The 16,694-nt window shown below is 44.4% G+C and overlaps 1 long non-coding RNA gene across 3 annotated transcripts in view; it reads right to left on the bottom strand.

Moving 5' to 3' along the window:
* Window positions 1–16,657, bottom strand: part of LOC107399971 (uncharacterized) — a 30,493-nt gene extending 13,836 nt beyond the window's left edge. For 2 of the 3 annotated variants that reach the window (XR_006066995.2, XR_013047463.1), the window contains exons 1-5: window positions 16,530–16,657; window positions 13,810–13,966; window positions 13,513–13,647; window positions 12,155–12,321; window positions 11,198–11,281 (exon numbers count right to left, since the gene is read on the bottom strand). This is a non-coding gene — a long non-coding RNA (uncharacterized LOC107399971). Of the gene's footprint in view, window positions 1–11,187; window positions 11,282–12,154; window positions 12,322–13,512; window positions 13,648–13,809; window positions 13,967–16,529 lie in introns of all 3 variants that reach the window. The other variant, XR_013047464.1, reaches the window with a different exon arrangement.
* Between the last annotated feature and the right edge of the window lie 37 nt (window positions 16,658–16,694).

Here is a 16,694-nt window from a genome sequence, read left to right as displayed (position 1 = left end):
TCTCAGTTGAGGTACCTGAGGGGAAGGTTAACCTTACAGGTTTTTGTTTGGATGTAGAAACCTCTTGTTTCCCATGCTGGAGAATGAACTGATACTCCCTGCTCTAAGGGGCTAGTTGAAATGCCCTGGCAGAGGACTCTGGGGAATAAAGGAGCTGTCTCCAGGCTTTTCTGAGGAGGTGCTTAACATTATCTTCACAACTGGGTGGACAAGGGGCAAGGGCTATTCTCAAACAAGAGTAGGAAGATAAGAACAAGTGTCAGGGCAGGGACAGGTCTCAGTCCTGAGACTCAGAGTCGAATTGCTTATTTCCTTTCTGAGTCTCAATCAGAACAGAAGCCAAAGAAAGTCCCATGCTAGAAGCATATTTCTTTACTGACCTCAAAGTAAACTGCAGCCATCCAGGGCTTCAAATTTACCCTGGAGGCCTGACTCCTTCTGCTAAAGAGGAATAGAGCTTTGATGTCAAAGTAAAATAGTACTTCTGAGGTCTTTTTTGTAACAAAAAAATGTATTTTGTTACAAAAAGAAGTGGTTTTTCTCAATGCTCATTTCAATACATTGTTGTAAATTAAGAAGTGTTTCACACATCAAAAGGTTCCATTGGACACATTCAAGTAAAATCATAAAATATGCAAGGTAAACAATGACACAGCCAAATATATGGCTTGATAAAAGTTAAAAGGTTGTCCATTCAACTGGGGTGGCGGTGGTGGTGCACACATTTAATCCTAGCACTTGTGAGGCAGAGGCCAATCCGGTCTACAGAGGGAATTCTCCAACAGCCAGGGCTATACCAAGAAACCCCATCTCAAAAAAACAAACAAACAAACAACAAAAAAAAAAAACCCACAAAAAAAATTGGGAGGAGAAAAAGTATTCTGTATCCAGAAGAACCAGTGAGGAATCTTCACTTCTGAAGAAGTGAACTGAGAGCATCAGATAAAATCTATGAGCAAGCTGAGTGTTTACTCAACACTGGAGGCAGATGGACCATTGAGTTTCAATGGTGCCATTATTGGCCACCTGCAGAGGCATTGTGTACTCAATCCAAAACAATGAAGGTAATGCTTCCCATCATGGCCAGTGAACACACACACAAACAGAGCTTGCACTTACAATATTTACCTAGCTTAATGTAAACTATTTTAAGTGATGGAATAATTATTTGTAGCACAAAAAGCCTATAGTGTCAAAGCCTCCTGAGATATAATTTTTCATTCTTTTTTCCCAATTAAAAGGTTTTCCTGCTGAAGTACATGGAATTGGACTAGCATTGGACATTTTTTGTACATAAAGTATTTTAGAGGAAAAATTAGGTCACCACCACTCCTCAAAGACCAGATAATACTCCTGGGAATGGATAACAAAGTGTGGTCAGGCACTGAATTCAGTGGTGTTTCAGAAAAGCTGCCAGGTGACCATGGCAGCTGGAATCCCCAGTCTTACTATTTGTTGTAAAAATAATAAGAGGCAAATTATTCTAAGAATGGTTAGTGAAATGGGTTTGTTACTGTAACTACATCTGAAGCAGTGCATTGCACCAGGGATTCTGAATAAGAATTCCCTGATGTTCGCTGTATGTTCACAGTGTCAGCAATGGTGACTCATAGACCAACATCATCCTCCTAAGGTGGTAGTCCCAAAGGGGATAGGTGGTTCCAAGAGGTGGAGAAATCCTGACTGGGAGGGCAGTTCTTCCCAGAGTGGCAATCCTGGGCATCATGAAAGTTCCAGGGTTGGGGCTTGGCACATTTGACAATATTATAAGTACAAGGTAAATGTTGTGATTTCATTTAGAGAGACGATTAGGAGGAACAGTAATGACAATCAAATTAAAGAACTCACTCATACCTATCACAATCCCTGTAGGTTACATTGTATACCCTTTGACTAGCCATCTCTTTACTCACATTTGGCTAAAATTTAAGCAGTCTTTTAAAATGTAAACACTTAACCATTTAGGTATAGAAGGAAGTTATCTAGACAATAAATATCATGTGTGATAAACCTATTGTTTTCATCATACCCAATAATGAAAACTTCAAAGCTTTTCCTGTGAGGCCAAGAATAAGGCAAACATGTATACCTCTGCCATAATAATTTATAACAGTACTAGAAGTCCTAATGAAATCAATTAGACAAGAAAATGAAATAGGAGACTTCTAGACTCTAAGGTGAAGACACAATAACTTTGAACACAGGACATAAATCAAGCTGCAATTGAGCTGAAAGTTTCATCTCTGTTGGACAATATCTATATTGCCAGAGGTGCTAAACAAGCTGCTGTGGAGAAAATTTATCAATGCCTTTCCTATCTGTGGACCCTGCATTCTACTCTAGCAGTCTCAGTCATGGTGTGCCCATTGATAAAAGTGACATGACTGTAACCAATATGGGGCTGGTTATATGCAGGTACATGCCTGGTATTGTGATCTGATCTCAAGCTTGTAGCTGAGAATATCACAGGCACTGATATCCTAGGTAAGGGAAGAATTTACTAGTGATGTTTCATTAAGTAATTAAATTGACACATAGCCCAAATGCCTTCTAAATGTACATATTTATACCCAATGACTAATGTTACTCTAACCCTGGGTCAGAGAAGCTTTGTTTTACACAAGGCAACAGTTAATGAGAGATTCATAAATAGTACACTTGCTCAGAATAAGTGAATGATGAGTTTTCAGCCCTAATTAGGATATCTATATCATCCTCTCCTCTGAAGCCCAAATAATGCAGAAAGATGTAAGAGCCAGAGAGTAGTGAGTAGTGAGGGGAGCTGTGGAACACTGTCTTCTGGATATGACCTGTCAATTGTAATCGTGAACACAGTTGTGGGGCTACCTAGATTAAAAAAGACCTACATTAAAAAAAAGACATGCAAGTGGGGGGGGGTCTTGTTGTGAAGAAGGGAGTGGGCGGGGACAGGAGAGGATAAGTGGGTGAATATGAACACAACACATGCATGAAACTGGAAAAATATTTTTAAAAGGCCATACAAGTAAGGAAATAAGTGTTCTTTGTTTTTGTTTTTGTTTTTTTTACTGATAACATGCTCTTTAAGCTAGAAAAATCATAAAATCTATACTAAAAATCTGACAGGACTAATACATTTCAGTTAAATTGTAAGATTGAAAGCAACACCCATAATTTGTTCTCAAGCACTGATGAAAGATTCTATGAAAAATAAATTAAGAAAATGATCTCATTTCCAAAGGCATAAACTAGAATAGAATATTGGGGAATGGGTTTAATCAAAAGGTAATAAATAAGCCTTTGTTTTGAAAACTATATGGTTGAAAAGAAATTTTAGAAACCAGAAAAAAGTAAAAAGATACATAATATAAAAAGATGGGAAAAAGACAAGACTGCCTTGTACTCACTATGTAGCCAAGGACAACCTTGAACTTCTTATCCTCCTGCCTCTGACTCCTAAGTGCTGGGGTTACAGGTATGTACCACCATGCCAGTTTATGGAGGATCAAACCCAGGGCCTCCAGAATACCTGGCAGATACTCTACCAACTGAACTACAGAGCCCAGCTCTCAAAATAGATGTTTGAAAACACATGGAACTAGAATCTCTTTAGATAAATCCTCTGTTTGTTTATCTTATTCTTATTTTACCAGCACTAGGATTTGATACCATGGCTTCATGGAAGTTACCCATTTGTTTGAAGACTAAGCTCTATATATCCTCAACTTACTTCTTATTGTTGTATTTTGAAAAAAAAAATAGAGACAGAATCTTACTAAGTTGCCCAGGCAGATCTTAAATTTTCAACCTTCTGATGCTAAACCTGAATATATGAGGAGAAACATCAAATCCATGACTGTCCAATTAAAGCAAGCCTTATTTTAGAGGTACACTGGGACTGGCCACCTCACCCAAACAGTCTTAACCTAAGTTGGGATTTGAGAGAGCAGCCCGTTACTGTTTTTTTGGGGGTACCTTTTATGGGGAAAAATTATGTTAATGGAAAACAGTTGTAAGTGTGTTTATAGGGGCAAGATAATTGGTTATTGGAAAAAATACAAAGAAAGTAAGCATGAAAGCATTATCATGTGGAAGTCATACATTATGGGGTAGATCATCAGGAGTATAGATCACAAAATTGAAAATATTTTGTAAGGCAAAGAGCAGTCATACATCATCAGGTCATGAGTTCAGCAAGGCAAAGGAGTTCAGCAAGGCAAAGGGTGGTCATACATCATGAGGTTACAAGGACAGTGCAGTTTTGCTGGGTACATTAGTTTGGGAAACAGAAACATATTCTTGTAAAATATGAAGACTTACTAACAGTGTAGCTCCTGTTCTGGTTTCCCTCCTCCCTTGGCCTCCTAGTAGCTAGGATTAAGGGCCTGTGCTACCAGACCCAGCTGTGCCTAGTAAATATGTTTCTGCCAAAAATATCTTTATAGCCAGGACTGTTAGTGTAGCCTTGTAATCCCAGCTACTGGGGAGGCTAATATAGGAAACTCAAAGTTCAAGGCCTGCCTAGGCTACAGAGTAAGTTCAAGACCAACATGGACAACTTAGACTCTGTCTCAAAATGAAAAATAAGAAGTGCGTTGGGGGTGGAGCTTAGTGATAGAGTGCTTGGCTGTTATCTGTAATGCCTAAGACTTAATCTCCATATCACAAAAAACAATACATATATACATATGCATGTATATATACATGTATATGTAACTTATATATAAAATATTATACATATTAAAACAATGCAGAGGAAATTAAATGAAAACAGTCAACTCTAAGCTTATGATGTAATTGTTCTCCACATTTGCCTTAAAAAGTATATCAGGGTATATGTCTTTATATGTCTTCATTTTGGTCAGAGCAACAACAGGAGACTCTCTCAAAACAAAAGACAAAACCAAAAATAGAAACTAAGAGCAATCAGACCAAGGCTATGGGTATTTCTGTAAACATGGAAGGCTGCAAATGGCTCTTGTTATGTCAGCTGTAACTATGGTAGGCATGGATATGGGGGGATCTACATATGGTAGGGGCATGGCTAGGTCTCTATGACTTCTGCCAGAGGCTAACTTCAAGCACAAAACAGCCACAAAATCAATTAGAACTAGAACTTAGGAAGAAGATTCTGGGACCAGGAGAGTAAGACACTAGAGGCTCACAGCTAGACCCAGCCAGGATGAGGCCTCCTAGGAGGAAGGAGCAAGGCCTGCCCTAGGCTACTGGGGCTGGTGCTACTGGGTCCTTGGTGTGGCTCACAGGTGTCATTGGAAATCATATAACATTCTATGCCCAAGCCTAGGAAGAAGTCAGGAGTCCAGTTGCAGAATTGGCAGGAGTTGGGGGGAACTGTTGCCCATGTCCCTTCCATTCCCTACTGCTGTGGGATATTCTGTATGTCAAATGTGTTGCTCTGATTGGTTAATAAATAAAACACTGATTGGCCAGTAGCCAGGCAGTAAGTATAGGCGGGACAAGCAGAGAAGAGAATTCGGGGAAGTGCAAGGCTGAGGCAGAGAGACACTGCCAGCCACTGCCATGACAAGCAACATGTAAAGATACTGGTAAGCCACAAGCCATGTGGCAACTTACAGATTAGTAGAAATGGGTTAATTTAAGATATAAATACAGTTAGCAAGAAGCCTGCCATGCCCATACAGTTTATAAGTAATATAAGCATCTGAGTGATTATTTTATAAGTGGGCTGTCGGACTGCTGAGGCATGGAGGGAGCTGGAGAGAAAGCTCTCTAGCTACACCCTACTATGGTGAACCTAACTCCCAAGTCACCACTGTCTGCTTGCCCTTTACCTCTTCTCTAGAGACAGGGACAAGTCTCAGAAACCTGGCATTCACTTGAAGACACCTCTCAGTACTGTACAGGAATCTCCAAAATAACCTGCATTACTATGCCACCTTGTGCAGAAACCCAATAAATAAATGTTTTAAACAATTGGATGAATGAATACACAGAACAAAAAGAAGGGATGAATGAATGCAATAAATTACTGAAGGAAATAAAATGGAAGGGGAAGGCTGAGTGACTGAATGGGCCAAACAGTAAATGTAGGAATGAGTCAAGACCTGTAACTAGAGACTCCCTGTTATAGTATATTATTTTAAGGTGAGTTACTTGTGTTTAAGCTCTGGAACATTTGCCTAACAATACAAAGATGTGTTCCATTGGTTTGATTAAATAAAATTAGCCTGCAGTCATGAGGCTGAGTCAGCAACTAGCTGACAGGAAGCAGTAGGGAGGAGTCAGGTGGAGAGGGGCTTTTAAGTGGGGTCTGGTAGAAGGACTCCTGGCTTTTCGGGAGATGCAGTCAAGGATGGTAGTTGGGCTCCTTGCTATTCAGCCTCTCAGATCTGTAGAATTCCACCTCCACCTTTGAATACTGAGTTCTTTAGAGGGACAGAGATTTAAATAAGTTCCTTTCAAAGCCCTAAAGAGTCATTGCCCGAGGGAACAGAATCCCCTTGGGCTGCAGCCCGTGAGGAGAACCACTTTGGTAGCAGAGTTGCAGTTGCTGATTGGGACAGACATTACTTAAATGGCAGCAACAGTGACAAAGAAAGACAACTCTCAGCCTGTGTAGACAGCAGTCAGGCAGTGAATGGTCTCAACTTCTTTGGTCCCCAGGTGGGACAAGTGGGAACACAGGAACGGGGACCATTCAGCTACTCAAACCTGCCTCACACCTGTCTGATGCCCCAGACCTCTCATGTTTCATGTCTGCTTCCCATGTCAGCATAGCTGGTTAGTAAGGGCTCTCAGAATGGGGTGCTACTTCTGCTAGGCAGGCCCCCAAAGTGGAAAGGCACGTGGCATACACGAGAATACGATCTGATTGGGCCCTGAGACCTGGGCTGGGGCCACTGGCGTGACCAAGGCAGTAAGGGACCACGGGAGGCATCAACAGCCAGTGCAACACATGCACAGAGCTAATCTGCTCCCTGTGCTTCAATCCAAGCCTGCTGTGGCCCCAGTCTCTGGACCCTCACACAGCAGCTGCCCACAGCCCTGGACCCATCCTCTATAGACCAAGGAAAAGGAGAGAAGGACGATGCAAGGGAAAGTGCGCCGACTCCACACATGTCTCCTCCTCTCTCAATGAATCCTTGACCTGGGAAGACTAGAGGCAGAAAACCAATCCCCAGGCTCACTACTGGCTGCCTACATGGGGGTGATGTTTTAATCAGTGTTTTATTGCTGTGAAGAGACACTATGATAACAGCAACTCTTATAAAGGAAAGCACTGAATAGGGACTTGCTTACAGTTTCAGAGGATTAGTCTCTTTTCACACTGTAGAACACAGGTAGATATGGTACAGGAGATATAGTTGAGAGTTCTACATCCAGATCCTTGGATCTGATGTGCCCTTACTACTCAGGATGTAGGAAGAGAGAGAGCCACTGGGCCTGGCTTAGCTTCTGAAAACTTTGAGCCCACCCCCAGTGACATGCTTCCTCCAAAAGGCCATACCTCCTAATCCTTCTAAGCTGTGTTACTCCCTAATGACTATGCATTCAAATATATGAGCCTATGGGAGCCATACTCATTCAAACCACCACACTGCACTCCCTGGCCTCATAGGCTTGTAGCCATATCATAATGCAAAAAAGTTCAGTCCAACTTCAAATGTCTTTAAAGTCTACCACACTCAACACTGGCCCAAACATCCACAATCTGGTCTCTTCTGAGTCTCATAGCAGTCTCTTAAGTGTGACATCCTGTAATATCAAAATCAAGTAGCAGATCCCAACCTTCCAGCATGCCATGGCACAAAATATACATTCTCATTCCAAAAATGAGATAAGGAAACATGGTGAGGGACAGCAGAGTGAGGAAATTCTGAACAAAGGCAAGACTATAAAACAGCTGGGCTGACTCCAAACTGCATCTCCATGTCTGATGTCAAACAAGTCTTCAGAACTCTAGAAACTTCAGCTTTGTTGACTTCAACACACTTCTTTCTCTTGGGCCAGTTCCACATACAGTTTGCAACCTTCCCTGGCAGGTATCCTGTGGAATAATCCTTCTGAACACTGTGAATATGTATAACTTTGATTGGTTTAATAAAGAATATGACTGGCCAAAAGCTGAACAGGATAAAGTTAGGCAGCAGAGCCAAACAGAATTATGGGAAGGGGAAGGGCAGAGTCTCAGGAGTCATGGGAGTCTGAAGTCACCAGCCAGATGTTGAGGGAGCAGATTAGGATACTGCTGTGTTGCAAGAAGGTACTGCCAAGTGGCAAAACATACATTGGAAATATGCAATAATTTAAATGTAAGACTTCTCTAGTAACAAGCCTGAGCTATTGGCCCGGCATTTATTATAAATATTAAGATTCTGTGTTGCGGTATGTATTCAATCATAAGTGGACATTGGAAGTAAGGCAAAGGATAACCAGGCTACAATCCACAATCCAAGAGAAGCTAGATAACAAGGAGGACCCTAAGAGGGACATTCATGGATCGCTCTAGGATGGGGAAATAGATAAAATCTCTTCGGTAAACTGGGAGCATGGGGTGGGAGATAAGAACATGAGGGAATGGGATAGTTGAGTTGGGAGAGGGACAGAGTAGAACAGCAAGGAAAGAGATATCTTAAAAGAGGGAGCCATTATGGGGTTAGAGAGAAACCTGGTGTTAGGGAAATTCCCAGGAATCCACAAGGATGACACCAGCTAGGACTCCAAGCAATAGTGGAGAGGGTGCCTGAACTGGCCTTCCACTGTAATCAGATGGGTGACTACCCTAATTGTCATCATAGAATCTTCATCCAGTAACTGATGGAAGCAGATGCAGAGATCCACAGCCAAGCACTGGGCCAATCCCCTGGAGTCCAATTGAAAAGAAGGAGGAGGAATTACATGAGCAAGGAAGTCAAGACTGATGGGGAAACCCACAGAGACGGCTGACCTAAGGTAGTGGGAGCCCACAGACTCTGGAATGACAGCTGGGGAACCTGCATGGGACCGAACTAGGCCCTCTGAATGTGGGTGACAGTTGTGTGGCTTGTGCAGTTTGAGGGGCCCCTGGCATTGAGACCAGGATTTACCCCTAGTGCATGAACTGGCTTTTTGGAGCTCATTCCCTATAGAGGGAAACCTTGCTCAGCCTTGATACAGTGCAGAGGGGCTCGGTCCTGCCTCAACTCAACATGCCAGACTTTGTTGACTCTCCATGGGAGGCTTTACACTCTCTGCAGAATGGTGGGGGAGAGTTGGGGGAATAAGAGAAGGGGAGAGAGGGGGAAATGTGGTTGGTGTATAAAATGAAAAAAATATATATTAAAAAACAACAACAACAACAACTCTGTGTTGGTTATTTGGGAAGTGGCTGCTCAGACAGAAAAACTCTGACTACAAGAATCCCACCACTCTGGCATCTCTAACATCTTGGAATTTCCAAGTCAATCCAATTCATCATCACAGTTTCATACAATGGCTGCTTCACATCTAATACATGCCTGGCTTCAGCAACTTTCCTGACCCCAAAAGCTGGCAGCAGAAAGAAGAAGCCATTGGGCATGGATGGCATGGGCTTCTGAAACCTCAAAGCCCACCCCAGGAAGATACCTGTTGCAGCAAGGCCACACCTCCTAATCCTTCCAAGTAGTGTTACTCCATGATAGCTAAGCATTATAATATATGAGCCAGTGGGGGCCATCATTATTCAAACATCCACAGATGCCGAGCCCTCAGCACCTCCACAAACTCACACGCATCTCAAAGGATAAAGAGAGGTGACTAAATTCAGTCTGAGCCTCACCAGGAGCTGCAAGTGGCTGGGTATTCACTATCACCATCATCACCCAAGAGGATAGACCTTCAAAGCAACTGCCCTAAAAGTGCCAGTCCCTTCTCCAAATTCCTAACTTAACTCACAGCCTACTTTGAAGCTGTAGCCAGGTTCCGACCAGAAGACCAGGCATCACCTCTCTTTGGGAGTGGGCAAAGCCCCAGGGCCCTTGTGCAGGTACCTGCTTCCCCAGCCAGCGTCTTGAAAATCTACCAATGTCCCTCTATCTGGGAAGGGAAATTTCCCAGCCTATTCAGTTTTTGTTTTTATTGTTGAGGATGCGTGTATGTGTGTGTGTGTCCCTGTTTGCTATATATTTGAGATCTTAGTGACAGATTTCTGAATGCCCTATCCCAAAGAACAAAAGATAACACCAGGCTAAAGTTGCCATTTTGATCCAGGAAGCTTAGTTTAAGGGTGATACAAGGGTACCTGTTTGGAAATGCTTCCAAAAGAAGGCTGACTAGACCCAGCATTCTTGGGCAGGCACTAACAAAGATAGTTTCTTAGCTACATGAGATCTTACCTCCACCCTCCAGCCCTCAAAAGCTGCTGGGGTAGAACAGGACTGCTTCATGCCAACTGTGACATTTTGTCCCTCTCAGCCAGTTTCTTCAGCTGGCCAGGCCTAAAGCACCCCCAAATCAACTCTGACAGGAGTGAATCAGTGTATCTAACCGGGTGGAAGACAATGCATGGTGAGGCCTGGGAGAACCCAAAGAGCCGTGCCTGGGCACAGGCCTGCACTCAACTCCAGCAACTGTCTGCAGCAAACAAACATGTAGCCGGTACTTCCAGGTTTTGGACTTTTGTTAAGAGACAATCTCATATTTCCTACACATAAAAAAAACTTCAGTCAGGTGGGGTGGCACATTCCTTTAATCCCCATACTCAGAAAGCAAAGGCAAGGAGGATCTCTGAGAAATTGAGGCCAGCCTGGTCTACATAGTGAGCTCTGGGACAGCAAGAGCTACATAGTGAGACCTTGTATCAAAAACCAAACGAACAAACAAAAAAAATACTCAAAACATTTTATGCTTATCCTTCCAAATGTGCAACAGTAACAAATAGGCCAGTTGATTGGATCACATCAAAGGTCATTCCTAGCTCAGATATTCTGCATGATTTATTTCAGAGCTCATCTAAAGCTTTGGGGTTTTGCCATGCCCAGACCATGCACTATCTAGGGAGTTAGTCTGACTAAGTTCCCTGCTGGTGTTCTGCTCTGGTGGGAAAAGAGCTGCTTACCATCTTCCTAGGTCCCTGCTGCCATCTCTAACCACACTAACCGTTTCTCTCCATTCTCTTTCTCAGCACCTTTCTTATCTGCTCTTTGATGACCTGAAAATCTCCAGAAATGTGCTATGTATTGGCTGATGCCAAGAGAGGACACCCACCATTTCCTACCTGGAATCTGGAGTCACAGCTGCTACATGTGGAGCCCAAGAAATGTGCCCTGTGCTGAAGCCAGAGCCTGGGGCCAGTGCAATCCTATGAGAATAAGAATGAGAAGACATTTAGCTTCCTATTCTTAGAGCTTATAAGCTCTATGGAAGTGTGCCGTGTGAGTGAGATGGCTTGAAAAATTGAAACACTTCAATATATGGGTGTGAGTTTCAGGGGGTGCTGAACAGAAGGGAAAGGTGAGCAGGAAGGAGGACAGTGAAGTAGAGGGGTCATTCTTTGGGTGTCTCAGGGAAGCTTCAGATGAATGGGTGTCATAGAAACTGGGCCATGGCAAAGAAAGGGACAGAGCATTGTGGGAATCCCTCCAGTGAATTAAAAGAGCAGAAAGCAGGCAAGCAACTCTACATTTTTGGCTGAGTAGGCTAGGAGGATGCTGCAGGTCATGCAGAGCCTATAATGTAAATAAAGCTCAAAGGTGCTAGGGGGACTATCACCCAGCAAAACAAGGAAGGAGATATCCCTGTTAGAAAATGGGAAAAATAACCTAATTAGAAGGTGCTAGGGGGCCGCAGATGCTCACAACTTTGGTCCACTAAGTGGCAATGGTCATCACTGTGTCTGAGATGGTGAGGGCTGATGTCTGCGGTATAGCAGGCTGGCACTAGGGAAGGTGTCACTTCTGGGGTTCCCCACAGGACCCTGGCCTGCTGCCGGACCTCACAGTGTGGCTAGGGGGCCTCCAAGGGCATTGAGGGGCTGCAGAGAGGAGTCAGGAAGAACAGCCCTTCTGCTGGCCGCTGCTGGGGTGGGCGGTGGAGGGGGCACAGGTGCATGCAGCCTGGGGAATCTTCAGCAATTTCAAGCATTAACAGCAAGGAAAGAATAAGTCCAATTGTGATTGGAAAACAACACCCTAAACACGAAGTGGTCATGCGAGGAAGCACTGGCCCATCTTACCTCAGATTCTTGGGGATCACTTCATAGAACTTCTCTTACTTCTCTTTGTCTTCTGCCAACTCAGAGGGGAGCACAATGCTCTTCTTCACAATGATTTTGGTGATGATGTTCAGGATCTTGCTCTGCTGGAGCAATTCTCAATTTGTCAGAGATGCTACAGGTAAAGTCTATAATGAAGCAGAGCAGACAGTGCAGGAAAAAGTTGGATCAGACCTGGTGGGGTCACCAGATTAAAATACACAGTAAGTGAAGGTCTTAAGAGCCAAGGACTATAGTTGTCTAGGTTAAAGTTGGTCTCAGCTGTATGCTGAAGGCCTGCTAACAAAGACTTTGCCTTTGGTATGAACATCACACCCAGGAGATATCGAGGTACTCAAGTGTCACCTTAACACAGCTGCCCATGATGAACACAAGACAGACACATAGTCTGATGTTCTTCTTCTTGTTTTTAGAAAGGTCAAGGGGAGCTTGCCAAGAAATGAAGAGCAATGCCCTGAATCCTAAGTGATTTCCTACAGAGAAGTGCTGAAAGAGAACCCACCAATGCATTTTAGGACAACATTGCCTCAAGTCCCCAATATCAAACAACTGACACAGGAATAATGGCATACTCCTGAAACCCTAGGGACAGAGTAGAAACTATGGGCTGCTCCAGAGAAAACAGCCCCAATCCAAGTCAACCTAAATGCTCTTAGCAAGAAGTGTCCCTCCAATCAGAAGCCTGGCCGTGATGACCACCACCAGAGCGGGGAGTGGAGGGGGGTCCCCCCAGAGGGGCAGGTGAAACCACTGCCAGGCACAGGCCACTCTCAGTCGTTCCCAGAGGATCATGTCATGCGGTTCCATGGCTTTCAGTTCTCAGCTATGAAACAGTGGGAAAGTTGTGCTCTACCACCTCCAGCACATTCTGTACACCTTCTAGTTTACACAACATGCACTTGGACTGCCACATGGATTTGCCAATCATTGGGGAGACGGTGGCAGCATTTACCATATTCCTCCCCTGTGATGTCAGTAGCCTTTCCAGTCCAAGTGGTCTCAGCCTTAGTCAACGCTGCCTGATCCACTCATGTGTTTCTTCTTAGTCTCTTTGCTTTTCCCTTTCTTACCATTGCCTCTGTCATCATCCTCATCTGCTCCCACATCTTTACTCTTACGCTCGTACTCCAGATTCTTACCTTCCTCCTGCTTCCTCATCTTTCTCTTTCTCTGCCTCATCTTCTCTGATCTCCTTCTCTTGTTTCTTCTCTAAATAAACCACCAAGTTTAATGAGTTGAGGAGAACTCAACACCCAGCTAGGCCAGAGGCCAGGAGCCAACACAACCACCCACCCAAGCACTGCCAAGCCCATACTCACATAGAGGGTGAAGGGAGAACTTAATGAACGGTGAGTGTTTCTTCATAGCTTCCTTGACCCTCCTCTCCTCTCTGCACTCTCTCAGGTCTTCTTTTAGGCGAAGGCTCACTTTAGTATTCTGTCCAATGGGCTCACCTATAGAGAGACGAATCATAATATAATAATGAGAAAGGGAATTAAAACTACAGCTAAAATACTCAAAAAAGATAGACCACTTTAAAACAAAATGCTCAAGACTTCTGACTTACTTAACCCAGACAATTCCCCCAATCCCCACAATGTAGGTAGCCAACTCACATGGTCAGCACAACTTGAAGGATCCACCAGTAACAGACTCCCCGGCATGCTGCTCACCATTACTGTGCCTTGTGACCACAAACATTTTCTCTGCCACCAGATAGACAGAATAGAAACCATCATCCAAGTGTCCAGTCATGGAGATGCATCCAACAGCCTGCCAAAGGAGTTTCAAACGTTCAAAGATCTTGCAACACGGCTCTGCACAAGCAAATCAAGATCTTGCTGATCAAGTATAGTAATCACGGTTCAGTCCACAGAACCTGGTGGTCAAAGTTCCCCTCAGACCTCCACATCATACTCTAAAGATCCAGTGCATACACCAGTCAAACATGTTTTCAGAAATTATCGAGCCAAAACCGGTAATAAACTGAGAACGGTGTGGATGAATGGCCATACAAGTGGATAGCCTCCATGAACACTTTTGTGCCGGACTTTAGCAAGGGTTCCAAAGTCATATACAGGGCCATCATTGGCCATGCAAATGCATGTGTCTAGAATGTCAGCAATGCTATTGATGTTAGGGATGCCAATTTTCAACTCATTACTATTTGCCCACTTTTAAGGGTCTCTCAGGCCCTTAAACAACAACAACAACAAAACCATCTTGTTCAAGGCTTGTAAATACACATGAAAAGCCACATTGTTTCATTTTCCAAATAGTCCCTTGCCTTTCAAATGAGGCAATATTGTGGGACCAACTGATAAGATTACTCCTCTCAACCACCTATACTACATGTCACACTACTCCAGCTTCTATGAAGTTTTAAGAATACAACAGAATATTCACATCTAAAACATTAGAAATCAACTCCCACAAAAATGTCCTTGTCTGCCTAGGATGTACTGAAGATGAGGGGCAGGAGCTGAGCAATTTCTATCTGAAAGAAGAAGGTCTCCACCTCTTTTTCTGGCATCTAAGAATAAAAGCATCATGTATTACCAGAGACCATCATGGCTGAACACTTTAAAATCCAAGAATTGACCTGTTTCAATTAAGTCCTTATTCAGAGGTACAGTTAAAAATGCTTTCAACCCCAAGAGATGAGAAAAGACCTTGAATCTACAGTGAGGAAGGAAATCCAGAGAGAGAGAGACAGACAGACAGAGAGAGACAGAGACAGACAGACAGAGAGAGACAGAGACAGAGAGAGAGAGAGAGAGAGAGAGAGAGAGAGAGAGAGAGAGAAGAGAAGAGAAGAGAAGAGAAGAGAAGAGAAGAGAAGAGAAGAGAAGAGAAGAGAAGAGAAGAGAAGAGAAGAGAAGAGAAGAGAAAACAACAACAACATTGGAAAAAATCCAGAATGAGCGTTACTAGATTTAGAACCCAAGCAACTCCTGGGCACAGAAAAATGGGAAATTCCTCAACTAGAACTTCTTCATTTGGACTAAGACCAAACTTTAAAAGAAACAGCAGTCATTTCTATGTGCAGCTCCTGAAGGGTTTACAACACGCCCCCACGGTTGGGCGTGTTTACATATGCCCAGCGGACCTGGCCATGTCCGCTTAGCCAGTTCCAGGTCAGGATAGTCATTTCTAAGTCAGAGCATCTCATGTGACCCGGACCCCTGATGTTGCATGGCTATGTAAGCCCTCGATAGCCATGTGATCTATGCGCATGCCTGGAGTAGTGACGTGACCTGTGCACGCCCAGCCTTTAAAAGCCAGCACCATGTTCCCGGTTCTTCTTCTCCACACACATGTCTCTGTCACAGGCCTGTGCACTCTCTGTCCCTTTATCTTTAATAAAACTCTTATTAGCGGATTCTATCGTGTTAGTTATAGTGCCGCAAATAACTAACAGCTCCTCCTGGGCATAAGTCAATCCAGCAAATGCTCCCTTCCATCCTGCTGGGCAAGAGAACCCAATGTGTAGTAGAGGTGCTTAAGGGGCAAATAAATCAGAACAAAGGGTCCAGGAGACAAATCTCCACCATGACAGCTCGCTGTGCAGACTTGCATAGGCCAAAAGCCAAGCAAACCACTGGCCCAAGCTGTCCAGCAGGCTAGTCACTGCAGAGCATCAGTGGGCAGGAGCAATGCGGGGAGGCAGCGCCAAGGTTCCCCCTCCCATCGCCCGGCATCTAATTGCGGGAGGCCAGAAGCTTATAAAACGATTCGAGCATTTGGGACGGGAACCTATGAATCTTCCTGTGCCTGCCTTTTCCAAATTTCTCCTCCCCCTCCACCTAGAGCGCAGAAAAGATCTGGAGAGGAAAAGCACAGTGGGTCCAAGCATCCCTGCCAAAGCGTGGACCCCTCTCCCAAACCAAGCACATTGGGAAATGCGTCCAGGACAGCTGGCAGGACCATCTTCAAGGGACAGAGCCGCCAGTCACTGAACAGATGCTTCAGATCCAGCAGTCATGAGGCTGAGTCAGCAACTAGCTGATCTTTAAGGGGAGGGCAAGCATGGCTGCTTGCCCGGGGTCCGAGGTTCCCATCGGCTGCTGTCCCCAATTGGGTAGGCGCCCCCCGCCCCCCCCCCCCCCCCCATAGCACAAGGTGCCCCTGCCTTGTGAGCTGCTGATCTACCCACCTAGAAGAGACTCTGGGGGTGGGGTGGGGGGAAGGGTGAGCGTCCTGCAGCTACAAGCAGTTATAAACTCTATGGGCACATCAACCCGCTGGCGGAAGCCTTTGGGACAGATGCAAACACGGAAACGCTTCTGGGAAGGAGCCACTGGGAGCAGCAAGGGACAAAAAGCCAAGGCCTTACTTTAACTGAAAAACGAAGTAGAACTACAGAGCCGGGTGATCCCAGACTGACTCACACTCAAAACGTAAGCCTTGAGGAGGTGACTGGAGTGAGCGCTCCTAGACGCACCAGGACCTCCTTTATTTCAGAGGTGCTCAGCTCAAGACAGCCTGCTTTGGATCTCTC

Source organism: Peromyscus maniculatus, chromosome 22, assembly GCF_049852395.1.
Source record: "Peromyscus maniculatus bairdii isolate BWxNUB_F1_BW_parent chromosome 22, HU_Pman_BW_mat_3.1, whole genome shotgun sequence".
Classification (NCBI taxonomy): domain Eukaryota; kingdom Metazoa; phylum Chordata; class Mammalia; order Rodentia; family Cricetidae; genus Peromyscus; species Peromyscus maniculatus.
The sequence above is the reverse complement of the archived record's forward strand: the minus strand, read 5'-3'. Positions and strand labels throughout refer to the sequence as shown.